The 15519-nt window shown below is 43.8% G+C and overlaps 1 protein-coding gene across 1 annotated transcript in view; it reads left to right on the forward strand.

Annotated features, from left to right (window-relative positions):
• The first annotated feature begins 1710 nt into the window (after positions 1-1710).
• Positions 1711-15519, forward strand: part of LIPT1 (lipoyltransferase 1) — a 43829-nt gene continuing 30020 nt past the window's right edge. The window contains exon 1 of the mRNA XM_029588259.1: positions 1711-2075. The gene's annotated coding sequence lies outside the window, so the exon portion shown is untranslated. The remainder of the gene's footprint in view (positions 2076-15519) is intronic.

The following is a 15519-nucleotide window of genomic DNA, read 5'->3' on the forward strand; positions in this document are numbered from 1 at the left end:
TGTATGAGCTCCTTGAAAAAGCAGGCAGTGATTAAAACTGCTGAAGAGAATTGAAGCTGAATACAGACAGGGGAGGGAGTATGGGAATAATGATTGCCAGAATAGCACTGGGAAGGAGGCAAGCAGAGATAAGACTCTACCCCTCCCCACACCTGGCTTTAGCAAGGGCATTTACACATATACACAAGAGAAAGGGGGAAGGGAGTCAGGAACAGGATTGAACAAGTAGAAGGAGCCGGGACAGGATATGAGTTTAAGCAGGAGACCAGCAAGGGTTAGCTGCATGGACGAAGGGGCTCAGTAATTGGCTACTGGATCCCCAAGAAGATAAGGGTATAACCAATCGGGTAACAGGGGGGGGAGGTAAAGAAAAAAGAGGTGGGCATGAGCTGAGCATCACCTGGACAGACAAGCTAAGGAACAGGGGAACGACCAAAAAAAGGGGATTTGTAAAAACACAGAGGGAGTTATTGGGAAGGGGAAGGGGGGCTTGCTTAGGCTGAAAATGTATAAATTGAAAGGCACAATGCTGTGAGGGTGTGCCTACTTCTGTATGACACCTGTACTTGCAAGTTCGTAAAATAAAGAAATAAATTGCTCACCAACTCTTTTGTGTTCACCATATAATTTTCTAAGAAGGTGCAATACAACTTCTTACACTGTTGTTGCTGAAGGTGAGCTGGGATAGAAGGAGGTCCACCAATGTGATAACTGCTGGTACTGTCCCTGAATGTGGGCTGGGATAGTAAGAGATCTGCCACTGTGATAACTGCTAGTGCTGTTGCTGAATGAGAACTGGGATAGTATGAGGTCTGCCCTGTGATGACTACTGGAGCTGTCCTTAAATGTGAGCTGGGTTAATAAAAGATCTTGCCACAGTGATAACTACTGTTGCCAACAAAAAGCTGGGATAATGATAAGTTTGCCAATGATATATGCTGCTGCTGTTGCCGACAGAGAGCTGGGATAGTAAGAGAGCTGTCACTCTTGATAACTGCTGGTGTTGTCACTGAATGAGAGATAGGACAGTAAGAGGTCTGTAACTGATAACTGCTGGCCCTGTTGCTGACAGTTGGGAGAGTATGAGGACTGTCGCTCATAACTGTTCCTGCTGTCACAGAATGAGAGCTGGGAAAGAAGAGGACCCCCAAAATGCACAGTAAAATTTAGTGTTGTTAAAAGATGCAAATGGGGGGTGCATAACTTTCTAGAGTAGGAGCAAAGAAGAAATAGGGAGTACATACATCAGAGGGGTTACAGAAGGGAAAAACGTTTGCCCCAGTGGGACAAAATTACAGCCCTCAAGGGGCATATAAAGCAATAGAGAGTCTGATGCCTGTTTGTGAGCTTTGCACCAGTCTCTAGCTGGGTTAAAAAAGTTGAGCAAACGGTGCAGTGAATAACTGCTAGTGCTGTCAGATTCAGATTCATTAAACTTTATTGGAATGACAATGTGCCAAAGTAAAACCTAAAGTGGTTTAAATAAGAGGAAGAAAAATATATGTAATAGTAATAACAAAGACAATTTCCACTCTACTCTTTCTCCTCCCCCCCTCCACGCATATAGCAAGAGGTTGCAGGAGAGAGGACTCAGCTGATTGGCTACAGGCAGGAGCTGGAAATCCTCAGGAGATAGGCTGGATGACTTATTCAGGCTCAGCTGATTGGTTGCAGGCAATGAGGAAGTGGAACTAGAAGGCAGCCAGGCACAGTAGGTCAGTTTGTAGTTAACAAGTAAGCCCTTTTCTGCTCTTGCTGCATGATGTTAGAGAGAATAATTTTTCATTTTTTTTTTAATTTTTTGATTCATATGGTGGATCCAGTTTTCTTAGAGATGCAGCACAGTGAAATGTGTCACTCTTAGGCAGAAACTCTCTGGTTCCTGCTATAGGACTGGCTTGGCAATAAGCGGCAGCAAGGGCAAGAAATCCTTTGCTCTCTCTGAGAACACCTCAGGGTAATGGGGGTGACTTTTAATAGCAGAGCCCCTCTGCACTGAGGGCCTGGTCCAGTAACCAACCACCGGCGGCCTCCTAGCTCTGACCTCCGTCACTGTGCAGACTCTCCCTCAAAAGGTTTGTCTTTTTTGTGCCGCTGAGATTCTGAATGCTTCCCCAGTGAAATCTGACCCCAAGTGCAGGGCTGAAGTGGCAAAGGAACAGTGCACTTCCTTTGGATGGGAGTGAAGAGGTCTGACAGACTATTGATCATCTTTTGTTATTTGCCTTATAGTTTAGCACATTTCCAAAAAGTTTTATTACACACAGGTGTATAGTCAGTTTACTTCAAGTTTCTTATTTTGACACACTTGAATAGAAACCAGTACAAAGAAAAATGATTTCTGATGCTTAGTTTTATGTGAGGGGTAGATGGCATCTTTATTAATCATAAGATAATAATGTATTTGATCCCAGTACATTTGGACCATCATTATTTTGTATAGTACTGCTGCCTGAAATGGTTACAGAAAATCTGTATCAGAAACTTGAAAAAAAAAAAAGGTTGTTTTAAAAATTGCCTTGCCCTGAAACAGCACATTGCCTGAGAAAGTTGGTAAAATCAATGTTAATTGTATTAATAGTGCTAAAATAATACTGTGTCTCAGAAAAAAGTAACTTAAAAGTCAAATTTGATTTCTCTGTTATTTTGAGCTTGGCTTGTGTTCGGAGAATATTTGTTCCAGCCATCTAGTTGAACATTGCACTGTATTTCTGATTTGATATTTGATGACTTCATAAATCTGCCTTATTTAGAATCTACAAGAGTGATAATATAATACAGAAATTAAGGGACATTGAGCTATTGGGGAATGGGGATTACATCCATCCCCTCCAACCCAATGTTCATAATTTTTTTTTTTGTATATTCTGTACAGAAAGTTCTCAATAGGCAGTGTTATCTGTGGAGCTTCTTTTCATGTGTCAGATCGATCAGTCCTCATTTTAACACTCTGTAAAAGCTGGAATTTGCCCATCAGATTGATTTGATTTTAGCCTTTTCTGTCTTAAAGCTCTAATTCATGGCTGTGTAAATATTTATTTATTTATTTAACATTTTTCTATACCGAACTTCATGACAAGCTTCATATCAGGCCGGTTTACATCAAACTTAGGGATTAACTGAACATAACCATGTAACAGGAAGGCCGAAGCGCAGATACAAATAACAGGGAGAATGAACTTGGGGGCTAGGGTAGCCAGGAAATAAAGGACAGAAAAAACTGGAGAATGAGAACGTATGAAAATACAGTGGCTGGGTCGGTCATTTAGTCTATGGGGCTAAAATGAAAGAGCTGTTGCACTATTAGGCTTAAGGGAAGGCTTGGGTGAAAAGCCAAGTCTTGAGTTTTTTTCGGAAGGCAATCAGGCAGGGTTCCAGTCTTAGATCAGTCGGCAGGTTGTTCCAGATGGTGGGGCCAGCTGTGGAGAATGCCCGTTCTCTCGTGGAGGTTAGACGAGAGGATTTAGTTGGGGGGACTTGAAGGGTTCCTTTGTGTGCCGCTCTGATGGGTCTTGCAGATGTGTATAGTTTGAGTGGGAACTGAAGGTCTAAAGGAAGTTGGTTGTGTATGGATTTGTGGATAATGGTGAGTGCTTTGTGCAAAATTCTGTATTTAATAGGAAGCCAGTGTAGGTTTCTAAGTATAGGAGTGATGTGCATCGTTAAGCACATCGTTAAGCCCTATTGTCTCTGGCTTCGTTTCTGGGCCCCCTGTGGGAAATTTAGTTTTTCCCATGGTTTGGGTATTTTTTTGGGTTGGTGTGCACCAACTCAAAAAACAAAATTTTCTGAAATTTCAGAAAAATTTATTTTGTTTTTCTCTTCCCCCAAACCATACCGAATTTAGGCAATTTCATTGAAATTGCCTAATTCTGGAAAAACGAATGCAGATCACTAGTAAATTGTAAGAATTGTACCGCAAGTTTTTCAGATCATGCTGGATGAGAGTAAAATTCTAGTTTAGTGTAAAATACAGGGTGAAACAAAAAAATAAAACAATTGTAGAAATACAATTAGTGAAAGTCTGAGAGATTTTTAAAATCTTTAATCATAGGATATGATCAATTATTTACCTTGGTGTGGAAGGCTGGGGATCAAATTTTCTCATAGAAAGAGCTTGGCTGGGTGTTGGAAACCATTGCTTCGAGTTTCTTAAGGCATCTTCCTTTTGATTTGCAAACATCTGTTAAATATTGTTCTCCTCTCCAGCTTTTAACTTGAGCCACAGAGAACTTTACTTTCACTAACTTTCTGATATTGTAAACAGATGGCACTCAGCACAGGGTGGAATTCCTTCAGCTTCATAGCAAAAATCATGAAAATACAACAGATAGGTAAAATGCAAATTGTTTTTAAAATGTATTTCAGTATTTTTCATTTGCCTATAGTCATGCTAGATATATTAGGAAATTAAGATCCTTCTTTCTATTCTACCACAACAGTATTCCTTTAAAAGACATACAGGAGACACTGCAGAGAGAACCCAACTCATTGCATTTAAAACACCATATAGTTTTGCAAAATCAAGGGGTGGATTCTGTTACAGTTTTGGCTGCAGTGCAACCGCCTTACCACCAGGGGTCCCTCTAGTGCTGGCTTTCCGGACAGGCCCAGTCCATCTTATCTGTCCACTCTGTGCTCTGGGTGTGTCCTTATAACCCTGCCTGCCAGTTGCCTCGGTGCTTCGGCATCGAGCTCACCTGGGCTCCCTGCTCTAGCCTTGCGCGGCCTTCGGGCCTTTCCTTGCCCTGCGCGGCCTTCGGGCCTTTCCTTGCCTTGCCTTGCGCGGCCTTGGGGCCTCCTTCCTCGTTGTTCTCACCTGGCCTACGGGCCTTCTGACCTGCTTGCTCTGCTTACGGTGTGTGGCCTACGGGCCTTCTGTGTGTGTGTGGCCTACGGGCCTTCTGACCTGCCCTGCTCTGCTTATGGTGTGTGGCCTACGGGCCTTCTGTCTGTGTGTGTGGAGCCTACGGGCCTTCTGACCTGCCTTGCCCCGCTTATGGTGTGTGGCCTACGGGCCTTCTGTGTGTGTGTGGCCTACGGGCCTTCTGACCTGCCCTGCTCTGCTTATGGTGTGTGGCCTACGGGCCTTCTGTCTGTGTGTGTGGAGCCTACGGGCCTTCTGACCTGCCTTGCCCCGCTTATGGTGTGTGGCCTACGGGCCTTCTGTGTGTGTGTGGCCTACGGGCCTTCTGACCTGCCTTGCCCCGCTTATGGTGTGTGGCCTACGGGCCTTCTGTGTGTGTGTGGCCTACGGGCCTTCTGACCTGCCTTGCCCCGCTTATGGTGTGTGGCCTACGGGCCTTCTGTGTTTGTGTGGCCTACGGGCCTTCTGACCTGCCTTGCCCTGCTTACTGTGCCCTGACCCAGCCTGAACTTAGACTCTGCTCTTTGCCGCCTGCTCTGACCCAGCCTGAACTAGACACTGTTTCTAGCTTCCTGTCTCTCTCCACCTGGAGCCACCCTGCTGGGTGGTGTTCACGCCTCCTGACCGGAGCCCAAGCGTAACAGATTCTTTCTATGGGGGTGAAAGTTGTCCTTTGTGGCCCAGGCGATGTGCTTTTACTTAACTATGTTTTTTTTCTCTGGTGTCATCTTTATGGTTGAGACAAACAAACTGCACATAGCCTGGATGTTCAGATAAAATTTACTGATTATCTCAAAAACTTCTATTATTGTCAAATAATGACTCCACAAATGCTAACTGTACAATGGGGATATTTGCACTGTCTTCCTGAGTCCTGGGCTCGTGTCCTCAGCTCAGGTTTCTGGGAGGGAGCTTATAACTTTTCCTCTCGGTAAACAAAACTTCCCAGTAATTTAGGGAAATCCCCTGAATCCCAGAAAAATCCTACCTGAGTCCACAGTTCTTTCTCTTGCCCACAACCTGTGTCCTGATCCTTTCGGATGGAGATCCTGTTGAGGCCTGATCTCCTTCTTCCCAACTTCCAATAGATGTGACTCTTCTGAAAGAAATGTCTGATGCACAAGGCTTCCAGACAAACAAAAAGGGGAAAAAGCTTATTTACTTCCAAAAATTTCTTTGGCCTGGGTCATGCTGTCATTGGTCTTGCTCATTCTGTGGGGTAGAAGGATGGCTCACAGATCTCTAGCCCCTGTCCTTCAGATCCAGGGAGATAGCTTTCATCAAAAGGTCCGTTTCACATCAGTCATTTTCAAAAATAGTAATTCTCTTAAGACTGTCTTTCAGAAAAGGAGGCATACCCTTACTGGCAGGAGTGCACTGCAAGGGATGTCCTCATCAAACAAAAAGAGGTTGAGTGGGGGATATAAGCCTCATGCCATACTGTGGAAACAAAAAGTAGCTTCTCCCTCCTCAGATGTTTACCAAAATGAGCATGCTTTTCCTACTCCTAGCCCTTCTCAAGTAGACTGAGACCACAAATTGATCCTCAAGAGGAGGGGCTGCACAGGACTTACGTCCCACTAAGCTGATAAATTCTATGGCAAGGATCTAGGATCATCTAGTGGCTGACCAAGGAGGTTGCCATACGTGGGAGATATTTTATTTGCATAATAACTTCATAAATGATGGCAGATAGACAAAATATCCATATAGTCTGCTCTATTGAGATTGTCTGCTTTGGGTAGATATACCTATAAATTCCCATAGGAAACCTAACATCAATTCTTTCTTCCCCCATATTTTTACCTGATCGCTCAAAGTTTCTTACCACTACCCTCCATATCTTACCCAAACATCTTCAAGATCTGCCACAGTTCAGGTCACTCCAACCTTCCTGAAGGCCCAATGCAATCATATCACTGTTTAAGGTTATAAGTGCTGTTCCATGCACATTATCTCAGTGCCTTCATGGAAGCACATAGTCATAATACTGTTTTGGGCTGAATTACTGCTCTATGCATGTTTCTCGTGTTTCATTGTCATCCTTTTGTATCTAGAGATCCTCTGTGTTTATCTCATGCTTTTTTGAATTCTATTAATGATTTTATCTTCACACTCTCCTCTAGGAGGATATTCCAGGCAGTGTAAAAAAAATGTTTATTTCTTTAATATGTTTATTCATTTGCCATTATAATCAATGGGGAAAGCAATATAACCTATTTTTGGCTTCCAGATTGGAATTTTATAATTTCTAATGAAACTGGTGGGTAGACATCATTAGAAGAGTGAAGGCATGGCAGTGTATCAAGACTGTCAATGTGGCACAAAAATTGGCATGAAAAGCCCAAGGACCTGCAATGGGGCAAAATGGTACCAGCAGTGGCAGAAGTTCTCCAAGGCACTGTAACAGGAACAAAAATGACAGCAAGACAGATCAACCCAAGGCTGCAAAAGTGGCTCAAAGATTACCAGTAACATTCACATGAATCCTCCAAGACTGAATGAGAGAGGCAAAGTGACACCAAGTGTGGCATGAATAGCTCAGGGTACAATGGAGAGGGTACAAACCCCCAGAAGAGGAAACAAACCCTCAAGGCAGTGATAGAAGATGAAAGCAACAGAAAGAATGGCATGAAGACTCCAAAGCATTGGGAGAGGCACAAAGCAGCTAGCCAGAGTGGCAAGAATACTCTTAAGGCTCTAAATGAGGGGTAAGGTGAACCAACCAAATTGGTAGAAAGCTGTAGACAGAGAGAAGCAAATATAAATCCCTGGAGGAAGCCTGATGTCATTTCCAAAGGAGCTGGCTGTACGGGTATGAAATTTGTATTCACTGGAGGTTAAGATGCTACTAATTAGAGGCACCAAATGCTCTTTATCCACTAGCTGTTTAATATCCTGTGATTCAGGGAATCCACGTCATAATCCTTCTTCTGAATCAATTTTTGCAAATACTGCCTCTATTACCTCAGAAGCAGTAATCATTGAGGTGTGTGGCCTGGTTCTATGTGCTGCACATCTGCAGCCCTTACCATTTGCTGTGGTATAATCCATCGAAGGCTAAATACCAAATAAGCCCAATAAAGAGTGGGGTATGAAGAAATTGACCAAGAGGGCATAAAACTGTTAAAGATAACTGGGTGAGTAAGGTCTGTGAAAAAGCATCAGATGGTCAGGGCCACAGCAAGTGATAGGGAAGGGGATTTGGAAAGCATCAAGACAATAGCCAGAGCAGCAGAGGAAATCCCTAAAATATCAAGACTGGCTTGGAATGGCACTGCTGATTAAAAACTGAAATTGTAGGAGCAGGGCAATGCAGGAAGAAGAATAGCCATGAAACCCCAAAATCTGAGGCAGGAGGAAGAATGGTATCAAAAGCCTGAGGAGTACTTCAGCAAGCATGCAAAGCAACAGATGGCCAGGGCAAAACAAAGAATCGGCAAGTATTGTAAAGGAAGGGGATATGGAAAACATCTTAAGACAGTTAGAGCAAAGGAAGAAGCACCCTAAGATAACAAGACTGGTGTACAGTGGTGGCAGCAGCAATAACCCTGGTGATTGAAAGCAGAAATGATAGGAGCAGAGCATCACAGCGAGAACAGTAGCTGAAAACCCCCAAGGTGTACTTTGAGGACCTAGGAAGGAGGAATAATGGTATCAAAAGCCTGGGGTACCAGGAGTGACATGAAGGGGCTGAGGAATGGGGCAGCAGAAGTGCAAAGCATTGAATAGTCAGGGCAAGACCAAAAATTGACAAGTATCAAAGGGGAAGGGGATTTGGAAAGAACATCAAAGAAGCCAAAGCATAAGAGGAAGCAGCCTAAACCACCAAGACTGGTTTAGAGTGGTTGCACTGGCAGTGGTACTGGCAATTAAAAATTAGAAATAGTAGGATCCGAGCAGTGCAGGAAGAAGAGTAGCTAAAAAACCACCACGATGCATCTTGAGGGCTGGAGGAAGAAATCTCAGGGCACCAGGAGGAGCAAACAGTACCAGGAATGGCATGAAAGGACCAAGGAGTGGTGCAGGAAGCATGCAAAGCAACATATGGACAGGGGAAGACCAAAAATTGGTAAGTACTGTACGGGAAGGGAATTTGGAAAGTATAAAGAAGACAGCTGGAACAAGGACACCAACTGACAACTGAAAATGGTTGGAGCAGAACATCAAAGAAAGGGTAGCTGATAACCGTCCGAATGGGGTACCTGGAGGGCTAGAAAGAATGGTACCAGAACTCTCATGGTAATAATTCATAGACATGGCAGGTAGTCATATTAGCAGCAGGATCCCTAAGGTAGTAAGTTCAACTAGGGCATGACAAGTAGGCAGAGTGCCAGCAAGGTACGTGTTGCTTTCAGTTATCTTGCCACTGTCATGGAAATTCTGCAAAAGCAGATAAGACCAGCTCACAATATCCTCTGCCATTGAGAAGACACATTCACTGGGCATGATGGTTGGTAGGCAGGAAAGTTGTTGATTTTTGTGTCCAACATGCCAGTGCTTCTGTGTCCATGTCCTCGATGTGCTCTGTGAGATAGTCTCACAGACATATGTACTGTAGTCTCCTTTGCTGAGGTGGGCTGAGGATCTCTCTTACCAGCTGCTTTAGCTTTGAACTGTGTCAGAGAGAGTTCTTTACAGGCAGCGTGACTTTGGCATATTGAGGTGGGGGAGGAAGTGGTAGCTGACAGGGTGCTGCTCCTGCTTGCACTATTCTCGAAAGTGGCCTCTTTTTCCTGAGCTACATCCTCAATGTGTCTCTGTCTTTGGTGCCACAGAGAGTGTGCAGGGTTTAACATACAGTGGATGTATTGTGTAGGGTGATGGTTTTTCTCCTAAGGGAAGTCTGCTAAGTCTTCAACAGTGATTTTGGGAAGGTTCCAGTGAGAGAGATTCATTCTGAGTGCAGAGTGTGTGACAGGCAACTAGGTGACTGACAACCTGTTATAGTCCCTTTTGGGTATAATTAAGTAAAATGTTGTAAAACCCTGGTTCAGATTTGAGCTGGGGCTTCTCCAGATTCACAGAGGAAGAAGAAGGATGTAGCTGTTATTCTCTGCAGGAGTTACAGGGTGGGAGAAGCAGGAGTCCGACAGGGATACTCCTAAAGTGTCTCATAAGGCCTGAGAGGAGTAAGGAGAGAACTGAAGAACCAACTGTGGAGTTTTGCAGAGTAAAAGGAAATATAAGAAGGGTCAGCAGAACTAGAAGGAGACCTGTGCCTGTTTGGAGTCTCTGAACAGGCCTGGGATACTACAGTCCATCTACTGAAGATGGAATTAGTAATCCTGCAGTCATCCAAGAGTTGTGTTTTTAAGTAACTGTGGGAAGATATTGGTATTTTAGCGGGGGTAACCTCCCCTCCTAGCACTAACCCACAATCAACAGCTGATGGGGGATGGCTGGAGAGGAGAGGAATTTGTTTTTAGATAATGTTGTTCATTTGGAGGATTAGATAATTCTTTGCTACCTATTCCCTCTATTATCCCAGATATGTCTGATTTGCCTGAAGGGGATGTAGAACTGGAGTCAGTTTCTTTAAAAGATTTGTAGAAATTAGTAGCTAAAGTTGATAAGAAAGTGACAAGCTCTATATACCAAATGCACAATTTTTCTGTTTAGACCTGTGCTAAAATAGAAGAACAAGATTTAAGATTAAGGAATGTAGAGGCTTCAGTTTCTAAATTCAGTGCTCAATTACTCCCATTGCAGGGAGTGACTACATCATTTATAAAAGATAAATTATTCATTTATAATCAAATTGAAGCATTGGAAAATGAAATGAGGTCTAATCATTTGCACTTGTTAAATTTTCCCCATACTAGACTGTTGTCCCTGAGGGAAATTCTAAGAAAATACTTGATAGAGATACTGTCCTATGAGGAGGACAAGATTCCAACTATCTCAAAAATCTATTCTATTCCTATTAGGAAAAAAAATAGTAAAGGGATGGATGTTTTGGAAAGTCCTGGCATCACAACTTTCCTTGAGGATTCCCTTGATAATATTCCTACCAGAGCCACTTTGCTAGTATCGTTTTCTTTAAAGTGTGATAAGGAAGAAGTATTTCATAAATATTTTCACAATAATCATTTGATTTTTTTGTGGACAGAAAGTCCAGATTTTCCCTGATGTTTCTAGAGCTATACAAGCTCGTAGGAAACATTTCCTAGCGTACAAGCCAAGGGCTCTGGATATAGGTGCCAGTTATTTTTTAAAATATCCTTGCAAATCCGTATAATAATAACAAGTTTGTTTTCTTTGATCCTCTACATCTAGAGCAATTTATTAGGGATAAAACTGGTAGTTAGCAAGCTAGGTTGCTTTGAAGGTTAGTAAGGCTGCATAAGAAAAAAAGATGTAGCTGCTTAAAACAGATACTCTCCTTCCTTCCTCAAGATGTGGACTGTATTAACATAAATGTGGATAACAAGTTGGTTTTGTTTTGTATTATGATTATTTCTTTAAATACCTGTTTATTTCATTGTATGCAATGATATATATTCAATAAATAATAACATTTAAAACTAAATAAATAAATTATCCTTTTGTTTGGCACACACGTTTGCATTGGAGATTGAAGTTTTTTTTGAATGTGTGTCCAGCCCACTTTGGCTCTGCAAATGTTTTCTGCCTCCAGCCCAGGAAAGACTTTTTCCTTACCTTGGAGGAGTTAACCCCATGCCTTCCAAAGCTGAGAAGGTGACCCTATGGAAATAGGGGTTACACTAGCTACTGGCATCTCTTTGATGAATGTGAGATGTTGGGGGTTGGAGGGTGAAACTCCCTTTCACCTGTGGATCACTGAAGTGTAGCAGGCATGTATGTGTTGCTTTTTTCTTTCAGAGATTTCAGTCTCTCTTGCATCTGCTGCTGCAAAGAGTCCAGAAACTTCAACATCTCTCTTTCTATTTCCTCTTGCTTAGGGAAGCCCGCTAACTTTTCTTCCAGAATATTTATTATTGGAATAACCCTGCCCAGGGTGATAACTTCTGGAAGGCAGATCCTCTGTGGCATCCTTGAAAGGCTTCAGGATTTGTACTCACTACTTAATCATGATGCGCACCATCTGCTGCTCCATTAACCTCTGTCTGTCACATCTGCTGCTCCACTAACCTCTGTCACATCTGCTGCTCCACTAACCTCTGTCTGTCACATCTGCTGCTCCACTAACCTCTGTCTGTCACATCATATTGTGAAATTCTAGCAGGTGCTAACATCTTGAATCAGATGCTTGTGAGGCATCCCAAATTCTTCCTGCTCCTCACAGAGAAGCTGCTCATCCTTCACACTTCGATTGAAATGTCCTGCTATTTTCTTGCACCTATCAGGTCATTCAGGAATAGATTCCCATGGTCCTTGGACCCACCAGGTGCAGGAAGTGTGCAAAGCAATGGATACCCTGCCAACCCCCCATCATCTTTCTTATGGCGGATAGGATATTGAATGAGGCGCGGAGGCTATGAAATCAATTGGGCATGCAGCAAAGCCCACCTGCATTCTTATCTTCCATCCCCGCTAGAGCTGCTGCTAGCCCCTGCCTCAGCCAAGCCCCACCAGTGTGCTATCAGGGAGACTTAAGCATCAGAGCGTTTGTGCTGGTCCAGATATCGCTGGTGAAGTGCCCACCACTCCCCTCTTCCTAGCTAACTCTGCTTGTGACTATGGGCACTGGTTATTCAAGGTGGGGATGACCTTCCTACTAAATGTACTGCTGGAGGGAATTTTGAATTGGGGGCTAACCCCTGCAGCAGATGTTTAAAGCCCGCGTTCTCCACAACCTGAAGGGATTGGTCGACCAGGGCAGTCATTTCCCTGATGCACCTCATTACTACTTTCGATGCTGCCTGTCTCTTGCCCCAGGACAGCGCTGCCGAATACCATTCCATTTCTTCTGATGGATTGCCGTTTCGAGCGAATGGCTGGGGACTGCTGGTGGAAGGGGCTGTGGGATCGGCGTGGGGAAAAGCCTTCACCTTTTCAGCTCCTTTCCTCTGGCTTTTACTTTGACTTGCAGAAGGGGTCCCCAGGCTGCTACTGTCACTAGTTCTAGTGGATGCTGCTTCTGCAGGTGATACTGTATACCAGCGTTTGTCAGATGATCCACTTGCTTCCCTCATTTGATATCCTTTTTGCCTTGAATACACTGAGAAGTTCACAGGTCCTCTTTCACTCTAAAGTGCTGCCAGAGCAGGGGTGTTTTTTGCAATTTCTTCTCTATTTCCTTGGGGGCTGAGGCTGGCGCTGGAGTTGAGGTTAAGGGTGGACCCTATAGGAAAAATGCCAGGGGCATCACTCATGCTTTCTACCTGCATTGCCTGTTTCTACAGGGTGGTTGATCTCAACATTGTCAGTATCATTTCTTTCTTCCGTCACCTCATTGGAGGCTAAGATGCTACTGACTAAACTTCCCAAATTTTGGCAGTACAAGCGAGCAGCACTGATAGTTCATATTTTGTAAGACAGTATTAGTGGAATGCGTAAAGAAAAAACTATTACGTTATGTACCTTTTTTATGGTTTTAAATAATTTGAATAAATAAAATGAAGGTTTACATTGGTAATTTTGTTAGTCAATGTTTCATGAAAATGGTAAATAATTAGACAATGAGTGCTGGTATCTGAAACCTGTTTGAAACCCATTGCGGGCATGAGGTGGTGGATTAATCCTGTGGTACATATTTTGTTTCTGATACCATTTTCTGTTAATCTTTCAAAAATGTTTTGTCATAATCTCCAGTAAGTGGTTATTGGGTCTCTTATTGGAGTTCCTTTAACTTTGACATTGTCGTTGCTTGTCACTGCTGTATGAGGAGCTGGCATGTGCACTCCTGTGCTTCCTTCTGACGCAGATGCTTCTCAAGCCTTCACACCTCATCTCAGCGATGCATTACTTCCTGATGTGCAGGGGCGTTAGCTGAAAACAATGCCTCCCCCAGCCAGACAGCCAATCTTCACTAACAGGGACATCCGATAGCTGGTGTCCCTGGTAGTGGAGAATGAGCATCGACTGTACACAACACCCTGAGAGAGAAGGAATTGGATGCCTTAAAACAGCTTGCTCATTGCCTTCAACCATAGAGCCTTCTATTCATGCATGGTAAGTTGAATGAGAGGAGGAATAGGCCATGCATGGGATTTCTCTAGTGGACTGAGGAGGAGGAGGAGGGTTGGAGAGGGTCAGGCCATGCGTGGGAAGTGGGAGGGGAGAGGGCGGTGAGAGTTTCTCACTAGTGGATGGAGGAGGAGGGTTAGAGATGGTGAGGCCATGTATGGGGGAAGGGGGAGAGGGTAGTGGATGTTTCTCACTAATTGATGGAGGAAGAGGAGGGTTAGAGAGGATCAGGCCATGCATGGAGGTAGGGGAGGGGACGGAGGGTGTTTATCATTAGTGGATGGAGGAGGAAAAGGGTTAGACAAGGTCAGGCCATCCATGGGGGGGAAGGGGGTAGAGAATGTTTCTCACTAATGGATAGAGGAGGAGGATGGTTAGAGATGATTAGCAGGCCATATATGGAGGGGGGATAGGGGTGGGAACTGGCTAATAAGGGAGGGAGGGGGGTTTCTGGAGAAAGCAAAATTGCTTACCTTGTAATAGGTGTTATCCCAGGACAGCAGGATGTAGTCCTCACATATGGGTGACGTCACTCACGGAGCCCTTAAGCAGGAAAAACCTCTGGCAAGTTTCTAGAAGCTTTTAACTGGCTGCCTGAGGCTACTGAGCATGCCCGGCATGCCATGATATTCCCTGCCACAGGGGTCTCACTTCAGTCTGGTATGTAGCAAAAAGCATTAGCAAAATAAAATAATAAAGTCTGAGGCCCAACTCCGCGGGGTGGCGGGTGGGTTCCATGAGGACTACATCCTGCTGCCTGGGATAACACCTATTACAAGGTAAGCAATTTTGCTTTATCCCAGGACAAGCAGGGTGCTAGTCCTCACATATGGGTGATTAGCAAGCTAGAGGCTGAGTCATTATTCATGCAGGTAACAGGAATGCCTTGTTGATGAGTCAGCCGAAGATTACAGCAGGCTGGTTGTAGAAGGAGTTGGGATTAAACTGGAAACAAGTTCTTTAAGACAGATTGTCCATAGGCTGAATCTTGTCGTCCTTCTTTGTCTAAACAGTAATGAGCTGCAAAGGTGTGAAGAGAACTCCATGTTGCTGCTTTACAAATGTCAATAATTGGCACTGAACGAAAATGTGCTACTGAGGTTGACATTGCTCTCACTGAATGCGCCTTTACTCGCCCTTGGAGAGGAAGGCCTGCTTTTTCATAGCAAAACTGTATGCAATCTGCTAACCAATTGGATAGAGTATGCTTTCCCACTGCTTTACCTGGCTTATTTGGATCATAAGATATAAAAAGCTGATTGGATTTTCTGAGGGATGTAGTGTGATTGAGATAAAAGGATAATGCACGTTTACAGTCCAAGGTGTGTAAAGCTCTTTCCCCTTGGTGAGAATGAGGTCTTGGAAAGAATGTGGGTAGAACTATGGCTTGATTTAAGTGGAATTCCGTAACTACCTTAGGAAGGAATTTTGGATGTGTACGGAGAACCACTCTGTCATGGAGAAACTTTGTATAAGGTTCATACGTGACAAGTGCTTGTAACTCACTAACCCTTCTAGCTGATGTAATGGCTATAAGG

The sequence above is a fragment of the Rhinatrema bivittatum genome, chromosome 2 (genome assembly GCF_901001135.1).
Source record: "Rhinatrema bivittatum chromosome 2, aRhiBiv1.1, whole genome shotgun sequence".
NCBI classification, from domain to species: domain Eukaryota; kingdom Metazoa; phylum Chordata; class Amphibia; order Gymnophiona; family Rhinatrematidae; genus Rhinatrema; species Rhinatrema bivittatum.